Raw genomic sequence first — 16,354 nt, 5'->3', positions numbered from 1 at the left:
TCGAACCGGTCGAATTTTTTTTTACTCGGAACATGCGCAAAAAGAGCAAATATGGTTTTTCTCATCGAATAAAACATTTTTTATTGCATATTGATGAATATTTAAATTCATTTATTGAAAAAATAATTTGATAAAAGAAGCAGCTTGAATTGAAAATTTTTATTTCATGCAAGTATTATTACGCCAGGAAACGTATTTCTGTAATAAGTGATAATTCAATGAACACTGTTACACACCTTGGCATTATTGTTTCATAAAACAAAACGTCTTTTAGATATTCGTATCCGGCATTGCATGTACGTAAAATTGCGCTGACTGCGGTATTTTCATGCGAGTGATGTACAGGTTTTGATAATAGTTAAAATAAGTGGCATATTACTCAGTCAGTCCCTATGAGGACTGACTATAGAGCATCCTCTTAATAATTAACATCTTCATTTCCATTCTCGGTTCCATTCAACATGAAATGATGAACTATCGCGCATTTCGAAACACAGAGAAGTGACATTCATGAGAAAAATTTGAATTACCGAAAGAGGAACAATTTTTAATTGTTATGAAGAATGTAAAACGTTCAAACATTTTTTCACTCACATTGAGATGTTTTATTGTTTAAAAAATAACATCAATAAAATCTTTATTCAAGTCTGTGGGATACCTGCACATTTTTTCGAAATAAAATTTTGATAGGTTTGATTTTTATTTTGTTTTCAATAATTGAGTAAGAGGCAAGTGTAACGTAACAAGTAATATCTGGAATTATATTGTTAATAGAGCGATAAATGGATGTAAATTCAGAAGCGAAGAGAAATGACACCGCCGTGAAAAAAACGTAAATTAGTGAAAAACAAAGAATTTTAAATTGTTGTAATCAATTAAAATGTTTAAACATTTTGAAATAATAAAACTGTTGAAACATTTGACGCGTTTATAACGATTTGGACTTTTTGTTTCTTCAATAACTGTTTATTCCTCGATGATGAATGCAACCAGAGATATTAATTATGCTAACCGGTGTGCTCATACTTTCAAAATAATTGAATATTCTATCATTTTTAATCTATCAAACACAAATACTTTGAACCAACGGAAGAATACGTGTCTTTTCTTTGTACGTATACCTTGCACAAAAAGGTTTAAAGAGATTTAAAAATACGAGGTCAATAATTCCAGTCCACTTTAACGTGTAATAATTGCTGATCTAGGTTCAAATTATCAAAATTGCTTGATAAATATGTGATTCTTATCTCCTTCCAAACATTGGAACATCTGACAGTTTGCTTTCAAGCTTCTGATAAACTACTCGAACCAATATCACTCGCAAGTGCATGTAATTACAGACTTGATATCAGCGAGCCAAAAAAAGAAAAAAAAAACGGAAACTTGTGATCTTAGGAAAAGGAATGGCGATAAAAGTAGTATTCCGATGTCGCGTCATCCTTCACACACGATCCTGCTGAGTGCTGGATCAGGGGTCCCTTGAAGGATCTACTCGTTCGTTAAAATCCTTGTCAACAATCCAATGGCAACACAGACTTCAAATCGAACTACATCCACAATGAAATGTCACTTCTGCTTACGTCACCAATTTCATGGTACTCACATCGATGTGTAAACTGGACCATCTAAAATCCAAACAAAACTATACACCCAAGCTTTCGATGTACACTATATGGTAATCCCTTATTAGACATTCTGGGAAGCTCGGTGATAAATATGCGGATCGCAGTAATAACCAGTGAGGTCGTAACGTTTACAGTAAACTTCACCCACTAGCAACGATGCGTCCGCGTCTTTCACATTCGCTTTCAAAGATAGCAACAAGACACTTGTGGTATGCCGTCGCGGCACAAACTTGCTTATAACAGTGTGCGAAGCGGCATGTTAATATGTGCATACATTTGAATTGTGTTGGGCGAAAACCAGTGCGAGGTACACGTGGTTGGGACCACTGACGGCAGTCGTGTGCTGGTGGCCATTGAGAAAAGAACTATAGTGGATGCTGCGTATAAACGTTCGAGAGTGATCTTTGATCGAGTGGCCAGTGATTCCCGAGTATTTCCTGATATTCTTCAATAGCTCAACGATATCGCGATGAACAGTATCGGCTATCTTTAAACCATTATCGTGCTGACGAGTATCTCAGCTGCCCTTTGTTCCAGACCGGAAAGCCACTTGCCCCAGAGGTGAGTTGTGTTTTTTTTTTGTTTTTTGTTTTTTTTTTATTATCTTCGTTTGGCTAACTTTGTGTTTTAAGTTTATACGATCGTATGTTATGATGGCATGTTTTTAAACAACTGTAGTGTTCTTATCACTTCGTATTCGACTGGCTTGTTTGACGATACTTGCATTTTCTGTATTGTAATATTGTGTCAAAGATCCCTGAGGCAGAAGATTTGTCTTATCGTCTGGAGATGAGAAGTAATAGCTCGAATTCAGTGTTTTTGGTTCAATTGTTCACACGTTTATCGCAAATGATGTATTGAATGAAATAGATAGATTTAATTAACTCGTGATGTGAAGATGAAACTTTTTAAGTAATTCGACCAAATTAATGGAACGAAAATAAAAATACAAAGTCATATACATATATAAACTGTGAAGAAAGTGAGAGAGAGAGAGGGAGAGTGTGAGATATTTTTGAAGCTCTTCGAGATTGATGTATGCAAAAAAATATTTCTTCTTGTCATTGCGCATTCGCATTAAATACGTTCTCACGTGATCGATGCAACAAGTACCAACTTCTAGTATTTGTTTTTCTGAATTTCAAACTGGTTTACCGATACACATAAATGCTCGTATGGTAAGTTGAAATTCAAGGTCAAAGTTATTCAGGCAGTTTCCGTCATATTTAGTTATGAAAAAAATATACGATCAAGTCACGTTTTCACATTTACTGAGAATAATGTATAGTTGTTAACATTGTGAAGCCGATAAGAATTTTTATATTCCTGCGTGGGATAAAAAATAATAATATCACAACGATGACACTGTTTTCATTTACTTCATTACTTCCAGTGCATTGCAATACTTGCTTCTTATCATCGAGGCAGTATAAATATTGATTTAACTTTGACAAGAACTTCATTTGTGAATTTTATTTTTTTATTTGGATAGAAAGCAAGGAATAGTACGTCTACTTGTCTATACACTAATCACAACTTGTGTGAAATGAAATTTTCGTTTCCTTGATGAGTATTTGCTTGATAAATATACCCTGATGTATGTATCCGTGTTCGTGCTATGCATTGGACAATAATTGATAGTCAATTAACATTCGTGACGTAAAATGTAAATTTGCATGCTCGGATGCTGAACGAAAAGACAGCAAATAATACAGGCGTAATTATTGGTTATATAGGTATACATTGAACAGTTTGATGTCATACATTTTGAAAGATTGATAATTGCGGAAGCAAATTTTTCATTGTTAAGATAATATTCAATCATACAAGCCTGTCTGATTTTAATAAAGTTGTACGTTCTTCTTACTTTTCAACAGGCTTACGCCACAAACTTTTCTAGCGTATTTCTCTCGTTTTTAATATTACAGATTTTCGATCTTCTGTATAATCTGCGTCAACTTTATTTCAAATGAAAAATGAAAATACACTGTCAAATTATTTTTCTTGAAAATACTTGAATATCAATTACAGAAAAAAATTATGAATCTTCTTTAATCTTCCGCATTAATCAATTTTTAAGGTGCCATTAATTTGCTAGTTTTATGAGAAATACTGGAAATACTTTATCGATTTTGCATACGTTGCTTCATCGCGTTGAAGTTACTAACGTCATTTTGTAAAACGATGTATGTTGAAGAAAATCTTTATTTCGCAAAGTTTTAATTCTCTGAAATTCAGTAAGCCTTTCTCTTACGATTATTAGTGTTTTGTAAAAATTTTGATGTTTTACCAAAGAACACTTGATGACCTTCACAAAAAATATGATGTTTTATTTTTTTGAGCCATTATTTCGTGATCAAGTATAAAAAAATTGTGGAAGTCATCGTTTACCAATCACATCAGACCTTTTTTGTAGATCGTTCAATTTCCTACAAGAATATGTATTGATTTCTACAACTCGCTTATTCGTTAGACCGCAATAAAATTTCAAATAAAAAAACCAAAAAAAATTTCACCTGTCATTTAAATGTGAAATCGAAAATCGCGACGAGTCACCTCTTAATATCAACATTAAGTGCTTAAACTTTCACAGAATTTGTTTTTTTATCATTTTGAACGATATTTTCACGGTAGATAGAGAAATTTTTTTTCGTTTTTTTTTAGTCTCGTGTGACAAAATGCTAGTTTTCGATGTTTTAAGAGCCCACTCCAAAGGACAGCTCAAAAAAAATTTTTTAAGAGGTCACTCCAAATTTTTCAAAATGTCAAAAATCGTCAAAAAATTAAATTAAAAAAATTACATTTTCAGTATTTTGTTTGATTTTTAATTCATGTCGTGGTGTATTTTTATCGATTCTTTCTTACTGAAAAAAAGAAAAAAAAATTTATGAAATTGTAATATGAATATTAAAAGATCGCTCGAAAAAATCTAAAAGAGAAATCTAAAAGAGAAAAATCTAAAGAAATGTACCAAAAAATTGATAAAAAATTATGAGCGACCTATCAAAATTCAAATTTTGAACTGAAACTTTCGGAAACTTATTTTTTTTTTTTATCTATAAAATTATACCGTACCGAGAAAAAAAATTAAAAGAAAAAACCAATCGATTTTTGACAATTTCTGACGTTTTAAAAAATGTGGAGCGACCTCTTAAAAATTTTTTTTTCTCTGAACTGTCCTTTGGAGTGGGCTCTTAAAACATCAAAAACTAACATTTTGGCACACGAGACTCGAAAAAAAACAAAAAGTCAGTTTTTTTGCGCCACCCTAATATATATATATATATATATTGGAACATAAGTAGCATACAGAAAAAAATGAGATAATTACGTAAAGAGAATGAGATAAAACGGTAAAGTAGAATAAATTCCTGGCAATTTGAGAGTAAATTTTGCTTCGATCAGAATTCTTCTGTCTGATTGCTTTCGACCTCAATGACCGAAGCAAACGTTGACACAAACCCAAATAAGCAGTTGCATCACTGACTGCCATAATGGCCTTGAGATGTGAATGCGTTTGTCAAAAATTGGACAACATTATTAAGTGACTACACTTTTAGTAATCAACAATACGCGAGTAAATTCACGGCAAGCCTCAGCAAAGTCTATGGTAATTCTGGTATGTTGCCACTTCGTCTCAGAAATTCAACTATCTGAGTAGCTTAAGTCTACCAACCTTGTGGTTTTTATTTAAATAAGTAGTTATGTAAGTTGATACTTGAAATGGGATTCTTTAGAAATCGTTGGATAGCAAAAGATACGACAATTAGTCAATTATTATACGTAATTCGATGCATTTTGAGATAGCATTTGTGATGCAGATCAAAATGCTGTTATCTTGGGTTAATATTTTTGTTTAAATTGTTGTAAAATTTTAGCAATATCAAGACACGCAAATACTTGAATTTTTCTTCGTGACCATGACTGGTTAATAGATTTCTTCAGTCGGTGATGGTCAAGGAGGAGAATTTATTTGTTTTTTTATCGTGACGTTTCGGTTTAAGCGGCCAACCATTTTTACGATAAAAATAATTCTCAAAAAAAAAAGTAGAAGATAAATAACAATTAATGTTATTATTTACATTTTATAGTAACTTAATCAAATCCATGTACGAAATCCCTTGCGAAAATTGACAAGGCGTTTAAATAATAAAATCTCCACAACTCTCTCTCTCTCTAAAAAAAAAAAAAAAAAAAAATAATTTGCGGTCATAAAGCTGATTTGAAAACATGGAATTCAGATTAATCTGCTCTTGTATCTTTCTTGTCAACTAAAGGATATACTTTTAGTTTAACAATTACTACAATTTTATCCACAGAAATTCGTGCGAATAAATCGATTACCTAAGCAAATGATTTTTGTCACAAGCAATATTGACAGAGTAGCTGTCGAACGTATGGATATCTGGAATCCTGATATATCGATCTTGGTGGATATCCTACCCTGGCATCTAATGTCACTTCCTACAAAATTTTATTTTATTGTAACACCACGTGAGAGAAAACCTAACCTTAAACTACCTGAGATAGTGTTAAATAATTTTACATTCTTTTTTTATCGTGTCAAAAATTGTAGTTTTTATATATTATCTGAGGTTCTTATGAAATGTAACAATATTTTTTACTTTTTTGTTCAAAATTGTTTTTAGTCTAAAGGTGGCTGGCTGAACCGACTGAAACGTCACGATAAAAGAATAAAGGAAATTATCTCGTTGACTATGACCAACAAAGGAATTTTAGTAACAATAGAACAAAAATTTAATAAACCATAACAAACAAAAGATACTTTAATTTTCAAAATTCGACTCCTTGAAGGATATTCTAAAATTGCGTAATAACGATTTTTTCCCTGATACTTCGTTACGGTAAAACGGTACTGACTTCAGCCTCATTAGATTTCATAGAGCCTCAATTACTTGGTATGAAGAATTGATAAAACGTTCGTCGATGCAAGCTTAGGAGTTCATATACGCTTCCTACCGAGAATTTCCTTATCCGACAGAATTTGGTAATGTATACTTTCTTCCATAGGCAAAGTATTTCCATTATCTATACTGCAAAGTACCTTTGCAATAAACATACTTAGGCATATGATGTAACAGAAGCTTACAGTTGCGTGATTGTCTGATACATTAATGGCTTCTTCAGGTTGTAATATTCTGCTATCACCATTCGCGAATACATTTATGAGAGGTTATGTCACAATTGCTCATCAATAGCTAGATTCGTTTCCAGAAAATGTCAGATGAAGTAAAAGTTTATCGTTTTATTTAAAAACATACCGATCACAGCTATTTTTATCCAATGATTAGATTTAAATATGAGTTTCGGATTTTTTTTTTTTTTGGCAATAGTCATGGTTCGATGGATCAACTTTTTCAGTGTTCAAAGTCAGTGAGAAAAAAATTCATCAGCTGTTTTGATGACGTTATGGACCATTAAGAGAGGCTCCTCAGAGCTATATCTTTGTTTACAAATATAGAACAAAATCAGCAAAAAATTATTCCATACAATAAAAAAACAGAAATGAATTGTAAGCAAAAGGAAATAAGAGAGGAACTGTGTTCTCTTACAGTAGTTGGAAGTAAGAACTTCAGCGTTAGTATTGTGGAAGCAAACAGACAAAAGTAACATTTTGCTCACCATTTCGTTTGGTTCATTGAATGACATTCTTTGCAATTTCAATAGTTTTCATGATAGGTTAAAATTGAATTCTGAAGTTAAGGTTGATGGTAAGATTATTTTCTTTGATGTATCTGTGATAAAACACATCGAAAATGGTTCGATAATAACTAACTAGTATAAAAAGCTAACTTGATCTGGAATCAAAGCAAAAAATAGCTAACATTTACGTTTTAGTGTACAGCGGGATGTCATTGGTAAACAGTAAGTTTCATGGCAAGGATATTGATCAAGCTGAGGCTTCGTTAATCCACAACTGTTCATCACAATTGACAAACCAATGGATCGAATCTCGTTTAGTAATCTTAAGGGGGTAAAAAGGGTTTAACAGTTCCATTCTATACGCAATTCTGAACAAAAAAATTCCAATTTATGTTTATTTGGGGCAGAAGTAAAGAAATGGCAAGGATTCTACAAATTTACTATTGCGATTTCGTAGAATCCATGCCATTTCTTTATTGCTGTGTTTATGGAAACTGAATTAGACTGTTTTTGTTTAGAATTGTGTATAGAATGGGGCTGTTAAGCCTTTTTGGCGTTTGAGATACGTGGACTCAGATATTTGGAGATACAGGATCGAGTATTTTCTTAGAAGGTGATGATGATGTTCAAACGTTTCAAATCTTGACGAATTTTCCTTATGTCAGATAATCAGTCTCAGTCAATCTGTCAATCTCTGACGTACCTTCAGTAAATTTGACAATAAATGTGGCTCTGGTAATATCAATAATGTTTCAAGATTGTTTGTCTTATCGAAAGATGGAGATCGATTGGAAAATAGTTCTAAGTTGGTCTATGAAATACCTTGTAGTCATTGCGACAAACGTTATACTGTTCAAACTAACAGGCTTTGAAGAACTAGAATCAATGAACATAAATACAATGTTTCTGAATATTCAAATAAATAAACAGCCTTGACAAGACATAGATTAGATTTTGATTATAGTTGCAGTTTCGTAAATCTTAGTATCCTCTACTGTCATAAAAGTAATCATAGAAAAAAATTGTTACTTGCCACAAGCTAAAAGGGACGTCTAACAGCGGTTCAAAATCAACTCTTGTACAGTCGACACGCTATGGCAATATCAAGGAATGCATTATTTAGTACGCACACTATACAGTTAGATTAAAGTTTGTTTTCACACGGTTGGCAAATACCAAAAGTCTTATCTACAAACAATTTACAGATAATTGAAACCACAGGAAGTCAGTATACAGATTCGTACAGCCATATTCAAATTCTCATATCTCTCATGCAGTTAATTTCACTGTGTATACCTAAATTTTGATTTATAGTAAATGAAGTATTTAAAAATGAAACCGAAAACAATGATAATTCTTTTCAGAGGAGATTATCTAACTAAGGGTACCGATAGTTGACGCCATGTTTTTGCATAAGTGTCTGGTTGAGTTGCCACTTTATATTCAATTTATTTTATCAACTGACAATTTTTCGGGCGAAACACCAGTCCTGCTTAAAATAAAAAAAACAGTGTTGAATTGATCCTGAAAAATAAAAATTGCTGGTACTTTCTCCTTGGGTGTGTTTTTTTCAGATTAGTTTTATTTAGGTACATTGTAAAAAGTTTTCCAATCCTAACCTGACTGTCGTTTTAGTCGACCGTTTGCTATCGACCCAGACATAATCTGTTCTTGATTTTTTTCCTGTTGTTCTCCTTGCTTCCATGTATCGGTAACGTAGAACTCACTTCTAATTGTTGTGGAGAAACAAAAAATTTTCTTTTCTTTTCTTTCTAGTTCAATTTATTTCTGTTTTTCTATAGTGTAGAATAATTTTTTGGGGTTCTTGTTTTTGCAAATAAATTCATAGCTCTGCGGAGGGATCCCCTCAAAGGGCCGAAATGCACCAAAACAGTCGACGGTTTTTCTATTGACTTTCGACACTAAAAAATTGAACTATAGTTGTAAAATGGTTTCATTGAAATTTTGCTCAACTTCTTTAAGAAGAATTTATAACTTAACGAAATGAAAATATTATCGTGTTAAGACGATTTTCATAAAAATCAATCCCAAAGACTTCTTCTTTACAGAAAAAATAAAGGCTACTAAATTGATGCATCTGTTCAAATTTTTAAGTGTGAAATTCATCATTTTATTGTAACGAATATTCGTTTTGAGACGATTAGAATTTAAGAAAAAAATAATGCTTTTGAAAAAAAATGTTGATTAGGGTTTCAAATTTAGATATAGTTGATGACTTTTGGATTGTTAAAAAAAAATTTCTGGAATTTAGTCTCATTGTTGGAACACCGGAAATTTTCGGTTGCTATCGTTTTCATTAAGAGGTAACACCACTGTAAAAACCTAAAAATTTGACAATTTTCTTCGGATGGATGAAAAGGCAATGAGATAATAATATTTAAGGAAACTATTGGGTACACGTTTAAGTATAATACAAAAAATTATCCTCAACAAATATCAAAAAATGGTGATACTGGATTCATTCTCGCAGGAAATATGTGGCACGCAGTGTAACTGGTGCAAATTTGAATCTGAAAATAAAAAAAAATCACAACTGATCTACAAATTAATAACTACAAAAATACGTGGGGGGGGGGGGGGGGGGAGGGGGGGATCCTTCGATACGTCGCCGATACAAATATTGCAAATATGCAAGACGAAAAAACCGATGCCTCCTTGTAGTACACGATTCTTTATATAACACGAGTAGGTTACGCGTTTATTCATGAAGCACGAAATTGAGGTTAGTGTCACGTGACGTCAGACTTGCTTGCGACGGCGCATGCGCGCAGCGCTGAGAAGACCTCTTCTCTAAAGTCCCAGGAGTGAAAAGTGGAGTTTTCAGTACTCCGCGCATGCGCATTCGCAGACTTACTCAACCGGCATAGATGCGGATACTTTGCGTACGGAAAACACGCGTGAAAAAACGCACGAAATAATTCAGGCATCACCTTCACCATGAATATCAGGTGTCCTGTATGGGACGATACCTGAGTTTCGTACAAATCGACACTCGTTATTCGTCGTTTGGTCGTTAAGAATACGGATATGAGTTAATGTGAAGAAGAGGTTACAGCAATTGGTATTCTACTCACACATTCACTCCTAACTTAACCGTTGCCAAACGCAATTACATCAAAATATCGATTTTTTACGAAGGTCTAGATTAACATCAAGATTACATAGTAAAAATACAAACGCTTACTAATTTCAGTATACGTCTTCCAATTGTGGTTCACGATTCTTAAGACATAGTTATCGTTGAGTTGATCGCACGTCTGACTGGGGATTTTTTTTTCATTTCGGTTTCTCGTTACACTACTGATCAAGTTGCTGTGTCCTTTTGCATTGCGATAAGCAATGAGCTGTACATTGTTCAAAGAGTTTCTCCATCATTTGATATAAAAAAAATAAATAAAAAAAATATGTCGTTATGCGATATGTCAACTGCTGAGCCGATTCTTTCATATAAACCTTTCGGAAATTTCCAAATTAATTATGTAATGTTTTCAAGCCGTGAAATTTGATATATAGGTAATACAAGTTTGCAAAATTCAGAAACAGTTGTGTTGTATAGAAGAAATAAAAGAGGTTTCATTCCATGATTAGATTAATATCTATCGAAATCGATGTACAAACTCATCGATGTAGAAAATCAAACAACATTTCTCACCTTCAATTTCTTATTTGCTCGTGATGTCATCATTCAGTGGTTCAGCCCCACACTTGAACAAACAGAAGTAACGAAATGCGAAGTATTAGATTAAGGAGTGAGTCTTTACAAATAAAGCTGGATGGTCGGGTTATTTGCATGAATAGCGACGTCCTTGCATGATGCGTGTGAGAAAGTATTTTAAACACTGGGTAACTTTAAACTGACTGTATGTTGTATTTACTGATGATTTACGATATTTTCTTAAAAATTTTTCATAATCTGAATTACCATTTGGAGCAATGAAAATGGAAATTTTTCAAGAAGCCAAAGCTCAATTGATAAAAACAATAACGTTTTTCACGATAGCGTCATCTCAATCGTTCAGTTATTAAATTGTTAGCTTGAATGCCAAAAAATTTTGAATCTTCCATTTTTTTCTATCCAAATGGAATAGGATTTGTGTATGGTAAATGTGGACACTATATATATAAATATTGTAGTCAGTTCGGTACCTATAGAGCTACAAAGTTCCCAATTGCTGTCCTACGTATTATTTATTTAAATAAAAATAAGAATTATACTCTTGCACATTTATTTAACAGATTAAGAGTATAAAATAATTTCTCCTCGCCACATACAGATTGAAAACGAAAAACGTGGGACGTCCCATATTTCCGGACATATTAGCAAAAGTTGACAAATTTTATGAACCAAATATCAAAGCAATAGTTAAAATACGTTCGAAAGTTTATGAAAATGTGTTCTATTTGTTTTTTTTTACCGTCAACTAAATTTTACGTGCCTATGAAATGATACCTTTTATTTACGTTTTGAAATACTTGGATTCAACTCAAGTTCGAAAAAAGCATCACTCAGACAATAATCATGGTCCGATTTCAAGAATCCAAAAATATTTTCAAGGGTGTGCCTGTGAAGAATGCAAAAAAAAAAGTTTGTCTCAATTTTTGATAATCCAGTATCATTATTACTAAAATTGATCTCTTGTGAGAAATTGTCAGGGATTACTACAAAATTTTATTTTAACATAATATATTTTGAGTGTGCCAAGTTGTAATTATGAATACTTAAAGTTTTGGCACCAACTTGTACCTCTATTCCGTTCAAAATCAACGTTTTTTGGTTTGTAATCGTTTGGAAAACGATTCCCGGTCCCGTTTTATTTCCAAGAAGCTTTCATGAATTCTGTAAAACAAGATATTCTAGTATCTTGAGGCTACTATTCACGAGTTCTCAGTCAAAATTTCCAAAAATTAAAATGGCGGTGAAAATAGGTGGGTAGGAGTATCTCAGATCGCTGATGACGAATGTGTAGTCAAATTCAAAAAATTTCCAAATACCGGATCCAATATGGTGGTCGATATTTCCAAAAGGGCCTCATATAAATGAAAATTTCTTTGCTTCACCTCACATGAATTCTCGTTCAACTTTTCAAAAATGAAAAATGATCAAAATTGAACTCAAGTTCAACTTCGTGTTCTGGTCTCCGACTCTCGACCATTTTGATTCATGGAAATTTTCTCTCGCATTTGCAATCAGCGACCCTACAAACCCCCGAGTACCATCTTACGTGGCACTTGGATAGTTTTTCTGATTTTACTGTCTGCCGTTTTGTATCCGCGATTTTGAATTTTGGAAATTTAATTACGGATTTGTAAACAGTCCATTTTTAGTAACTTTATGCTGATTACAGTGAGATATTGGAATATGTTTGGACATATTGAATTCTGCCTTAACTGTGCGTCGATGGTTGTCGTATCGTCCTCATGTCAATGTCAGCTCGTGTCTGTATAGTTGAATAAAATGGATTGCAAAATTTTTACCGAAGAAACAAAAAAATAATATTGGATTATCATCCAGTTCTGAGCTATGTTTAAAGTTACATGTAACGGGACTTCAACTTGTGCTTCATCACATACCACATCAAGTTTTTTCGATTTAATTTTTTACTCGGATGTGGTCCAGATATACTGCTGAAGATTCAGTTGATACTATATGCATAATAAGTATCTCAAATGAAGACCAAGTGAGTGAGTTTTAGTTTGAACTTCACTCTTCTGTTACGCATCTTATGTTGATAATTTCAGCCAAAAGAAAGACCAACTATTTTTGATGCAATACCAATTGCAAGTAGCGCAGAAAAGTTGATACTCACAATAAGTTCATGCTTTGAGATAACAAGACGATGATCCATTTCAGGATTTTTGGCGTCAGTTTTTAGAAATTAGAATCTATTAAGCTTGACTGCAATACTTGTATGAAGTGTAAATGTGACGTTGAAAACAATTGAGAACGTCAATGATCAATAATGAATTAACGCAACTTCTGAAACGTGAGAGCGAATGCGTTTTTATCGTAAATGCTTCAACCGGATTAGTTTATACTGTAACCTGGCGTTTTTAATACGCGTTACAAACCTCTCCCCGAAACTTAGGCGATACCCAAAAATAGGGATTTCGCAATAGTAATCGTCCATAATTTCTACCCTCGTAGCCGCCCACAAAACACCCAGCATCTCATAGTTAGAGTAGAGTATCTAACTGGACTTGAGTAAGATGTGTACCAACGGCGTCAAAATACCCTAGATTGGTGGTGATCAATTGTTGTGACGTTGAATCTGTGTGGGGAAAAAATAAGCGGGACTTTAAATAACTCACACCACAACTATACACGATGGCATTGCCGGCAAGGTAGCATTTGCTAGAAAAATAATTCCCTAACAATATAGGGGTTTCTTTAGACAGTTGGTACACGACTCACATAAAGGAAATTTGGCCTCGAAGAAAGGGGCGTGTCATAGAAGTTCTAGGCACACTAGAAGATCAATTTTCCAGCTTTCATGGTGGGTCGCCAAATGATTTTGAACACGATAAGTTCCTGGTAAACTTCTTTGGGCGAGCAAAGAGCGTGTAAATAAATGAAGATTTTTTATTAATCACCAGATAACCTTTAAATATCGATTGTTCAAAAATTGAGCCTAACCTTGATAAAATTATCACCCCTTCTCCCCAGTCACGAAAGTAAACATATTTGTTGATAGTAATGGTTCGAAACCCATTTTTCAAATGCTTGTAGCTCCGAAAAAACTCCCGACCGATTCTTTGATATTCAAACACGCGAAGTACAAAAAAAGTTTTTGAAAATCGGTAGACGCCGTCGGATTTTATCCACGTTCTAACCTGGTACTATTTTTTTTCTCCCATTCTGCATATAATCCAAACACATAGAATCATTTGCGATGAAAGCGCATTGCATTCGTTCCTTTGCCTCGAATGATTCGTTCAATTTGGTCTTCCATGTTGATATCTACAAGTGTTATCATCGTCGCATCCGCACTTGATACAAGCATCGCAGATAAACTTACACAATTTTTAAACACTGGTATTAACTGGCGCATGGCGCATGCTTTACTTACTTGAATCTATTCTATTACTAAATCATAAAACAATGCATTCGAACATGTCAGTTTAGGCATGAAGAACTCGATTTTTTTCCTATTCTTACATATTATTTTTCGTCTATGCTAAGTCATGAAAAGGTAAAGTTTGTGCGTTTGTATGTAGGGGGTGATCTCTGGAACTACTGAACGGATTTTTACAATCTTTTCTGTAAGAAAAAGCCACACTATCCCTCAGTATTATATGCTATGATTCATTTTGATAAAAATAAGTTTTTAATTTAAATTTTCAATACTTGTAAATTAAGTTGGAGGAAAAAGCATTGCTTGACTGCTTTATCGGCGTGCGCTAACCACATGATTGCATATACGTGAATATAACATCAATGTGATGCGATAGATAACTTCACGTTTCGAGGTTACAAAGCCATTTTTAGTACAAGTTTCAAGCGGAGAAATACTTACTTGATCAAGTGTACATTTAACTTAGATTTATCTTTCCGTGCGAGGCCGAGACGGGTCAGATAGTCTTTGATAAAGAAAATAATCCTTGGTTTTCACGTATAAAAGTCAAATAAACAATTTACCAATAGAATCCATTGTGCATACATTTTTATCTTATTTTTCAGCGAATGAAGTAGTGGTAAAAACTCTTATACCGCGGAAATCTCTATTATGAATAGAATATGCCGATTTAGGATGGTTAGTCTTAGGGCAGACCACAAGGCCCTGGGCCCTAGTTGTTGTTATGATTGCGCCCCTAGATTAAAGCACCAGGTTCTTTGTCTACCCTCGAGTAGTACGTCACTGCGGTGTCAAGTGCCCCGAACTGTCAGGTCTGACCCGAATTTAAAAAGCAAAATTTATGCCAGTAGTATCATCGCCTTTAGTCCAACCATCCTGCAATTCTTCACGTTCTCACGAAGTATTGTGGTGACTATCTGATGATTGCTGAATACTAAGTATGAATAGGTGAACCGCAAGCGGTCGTGATCCTATGATCTAATGTGCTTAAATATTGTTGAAAAATTGAATAGAACACTTTCGTTGTTTTATTATCTTTATTTACTCTCACGAACACGGACTGACTATGTCTCTCCTCTTCCTCTATACATAATATCTTCTCTCTCTCTCTCTCTCTCTAGTACATTCTCCTTCCAGAGCTTCTTCCTATCTCTAGTTTATTCTTGATTCTTCTTTTCTGCATTACCTACCGTTCCCTTACTTCTTTATCTACCGTTACTTTACATCCTTACCAACAATCTCTGTATTCAATTTCTTCTTTATCTATTGACATAATTGCTGTAGGGACCATTTGTATTGCTGTCATTTCAATAGATATAAGCAATTTTCTTTAACTTAGGCTGCGAAATTCAATTTCTCATGGCTGTTGGTTGTGTGCAAAGTCCCTGACTCACACATTTTGACGTGTATAGTGTGCTTAGTAACTACTTCGCGCACTGAATGTAGAGAATCATTCAAAGTAGAATCTGATTATAAGCAATCGCTCGGGGTTATAGGAGAAATAAAGTCGAAATGTTGCTAAGTATGGCTCCCCCACTACAGAGCATGAATTGTCGATCTCAATGTGTGTGAGTGTGTGAGTCGGTGAAATACGCAATACTGTTAGTTATAAGCAATCCACAGTCCCGCATAGCCTCGAGGTATACTCATTGTGGTATAGGATGTTTTGTTCGTATTTGTAGGACCAAAGATTCCCGATGTATTCAATGAACCTGATATTATTCTTTTTTGAGTATTGACAAATAATTAGCCCAAAAAATATTGTTTACCGATTAAATGGAAATTAAAAATATGAAAGTTACATAAGTATTACGATTTATTATTACATAAAAAATCATTGACGGTAGATTTTTACAAAAATTTTTGTTCGGTAATCGAATATACGTGTGACATTGTATGAATATAATATTGCGTGATAGATTTTTCAATAAAAAATCTCTATCTTGTTTCGAAGTGAAGGTTATTATACAC

The 16,354-nt window shown here is 33.6% G+C and overlaps 1 protein-coding gene across 2 annotated transcripts in view; it reads left to right on the top strand.

Moving 5' to 3' along the window:
- The first annotated feature begins 1,938 nt into the window (after positions 1–1,938).
- The window catches only part of LOC124408067, a 54,973-nt gene continuing 40,557 nt past the window's right edge, over positions 1,939–16,354 (top strand). The window contains exon 1 of one of the 2 annotated variants that reach the window (XM_046884735.1): positions 1,939–2,186. The gene's annotated coding sequence lies outside the window, so the exon portion shown is untranslated. The remainder of the gene's footprint in view (positions 2,187–16,354) is intronic. The other variant, XM_046884743.1, reaches the window with a different exon arrangement.

This window comes from Diprion similis, chromosome 1, assembly GCF_021155765.1.
Source record: "Diprion similis isolate iyDipSimi1 chromosome 1, iyDipSimi1.1, whole genome shotgun sequence".
Classification (NCBI taxonomy): domain Eukaryota; kingdom Metazoa; phylum Arthropoda; class Insecta; order Hymenoptera; family Diprionidae; genus Diprion; species Diprion similis.
Note: the sequence above shows the minus strand (reverse complement) of the source record. Positions and strands in the feature narration are given on the sequence as shown.